The sequence below is a fragment of the Lactuca sativa genome, chromosome 8 (assembly GCF_002870075.4).
Source record: "Lactuca sativa cultivar Salinas chromosome 8, Lsat_Salinas_v11, whole genome shotgun sequence".
Classification (NCBI taxonomy): Eukaryota; Viridiplantae; Streptophyta; class Magnoliopsida; order Asterales; family Asteraceae; genus Lactuca; species Lactuca sativa.
This window is the reverse complement of record NC_056630.2, coordinates 34,894,046-34,896,695: the sequence shown is the minus strand read 5'-3', so window position 1 is coordinate 34,896,695 and position 2,650 is coordinate 34,894,046.

Genomic DNA, 2,650 nt, shown 5'->3' with positions numbered 1-2,650 from the left:
ACTACTCCGAAAAGATTGAAGAATTACGTGCTAAGACCAAAGGAATGTCTTTAGTTGCTAAGGGAGAATCTGCTGAAGAAGAAAGTGGAACTTATCAGATCTGGTCTTCAGGATCTGATGACGAGGAAATGAGGCATCCCACACATGGGGCAATGTTCGCAAGTTTAGAGGATTGCGAAGAGAACATTACAGGGCGATGTTTTGTGTCTAAATCCACTGACAAGTCACCCATGACAACCAAGGTACGTGCAATTCTTGAATCTTTTAATATTCCTTTATCTGCTTATGATGCTGAAATTGTTTCATTTGATGATACTGTGGCTTATTTTGATTTTGTTATTGTGTCTGCTAGTAATGAAGCTAAGAAATTAAATGTGCAACTTAGTGAGACACGAAGAGATTTAGAAATAAAGAAGAGCAGAGTTGAAAAATTGGAAATGCAAGTCAAAAATATAGATTGTGATAGGAATAATCTTACTAATGATGTTAGGTTGTTGCTAGCACAAAGAAACATATATTGTAATTCTGCAAAACGACTGTATGCAAAATTAACAACTTTACATCATTCTTCTGATATTAGCAAAGAACAACATAGGAAACTTTTACCTTTTCTTGAGTATGAACGTGAAAAAGTTGATGTTGTTTCTTATGATTGCGAAAGTACAATTGCTCAATTTGACAAAATACCTGATGATAGATATTCATATGGTATTGTCAAAATCGATGAATTTCTGAATGCTGATGAGTTGGTTAACATTGTCAATGAAAGTTTGACAAAGAGTGAACAAGTGAAAATCATAAAGAAAACCGAAAATTCAACTCTTGCCTCACAATTCAATTATGCTGATATTGATGAAAATTCTGATAATGTGAGTGAAATCAGTGAGATAGAAGAGGAAGAAGAGGTTGATTGTTCTCAATTGTCAATCATTAATATCACATCGAAGATCAAAGATAAAGAAATAATAGTTGATTCAATAGTAAAGGATGAAATTGATAAACCTTCAACTTCGCAACATTATAAGTTTGATAATGTGGAAGTTGAAAGCTGGAAATCTGATGACACTGATGAAAATAAAGAAGAAAAGAAAGTTTCAACTGAAACACCTCAAAGGGTTGTGGTTGATCAAGTGTTTGAAAATACAAAAGAATTTGACAAAATTTTAAATGACAAAGGTGCACATTATTTGGAAACCAACACAGTGGTATATCCAAATTTTGTATGTACTGATAAAACCATTTTTCCAAATCAAGTTTTTGTCACTACTGGAAATGCTGAGAAAGTTCATCCTGAGTTCAATAAAATGATTGAAAAAGATAATCAAAAGTCCACGACTGAAGGTTTTTTCGCAAATCAAAACACAGAAGAAAACAATTTAACCCAAAATCCTTATGTGTTTCAAAAACAAAAATCATTACAAAAATGGGTGGTTAAAGGTGAAAAATCAAACAAAATTTTTGAAAAAGTTGAAAACTCAAAGGTTGAAGTGAAACTAAATTCTCATGAATTCAAATTGATGGTTGGAAATTATTCAAGAGAAAATAATGTTTCAAAAAGAAAAGCAAGAAAAGCAATATTCTGGCAAGTTGTGTCTAATAAAAAATCAAGAGATGAAAAAGAACAAATTTCAAAAACATCATCAAAATTTCAAAACAAAAACACACAAACATATTCAAGTTTTCATAAACAAATAAACTCTGTTGACAAGGTTCTATATATTCGCAAATATGACAACAATCGAAAATTTGAGAATTCGCAAAAATTTGCAAATAATCAAAAGTTTCAAAATGTTGGCAAATTCACGAATACTTCATCAAGTTTGAAGAACTCAACTCAAGCCAAAGTGAAATTTTCACCAAAACAACCAAATTTTCCAAATCCTTCAATATCAAAACCAACCAAAGTTTCATACACAAAAGGAAAATCTGATGTAAGTACGATCAATCATTGGTTTGAAGGGAAAGGAAAGAAATATCAAAGTGGGAAGTTTTCAGAAGAACAAATCAAAAGTGCATTTGATAAGTTCACAAATAATTCTTTAATTGCTAGTGCATCATCTCATAATTCGCAAGTTACGGTTCAAAAATGGAAACCAGTTATCAAAAATGTGAATGTTGTGAAGGATAAGATTACAATCAATGGGAATCCAAAATTATTGAATGACTATATCTCAATATCTAGAACTGATGATGTTGATATAATGGATTCTGTTACAAACAAAGTGAAAACATGGTTTTTAAATTCCAAAAAATTGTTTCATTCTACTAATGATGAACCCAATAAGTCTTGGGTTCCTAAAATTTTTCAATAAATGCAGGTGATATGTGACGAGCAATATGATATGAAATGGTATATTGATAGTGGTTGCTCTCGTCATATGACTGGAAGAAAGGAAAATTTGCGAGATTACCGAAGCTTGGAAAATGCTGGAGTAGTCAAATTTGGAAATAATCACAAGTGTCAAGTGAAAGGGTATGGGAAAGTCACAAATGGAAACTTCACAGTAAACAGAGTTGCCTATGTTGAAGGACTTCAACATAATTTGATAAGTGTATCACAACTTGTTGTGGGTACTGGAAATCAAGTTGTATTTAATGAAGAAGGAAGTATCATTTTAAATGCAAAGACAAATGAAATACTCCTCAAATC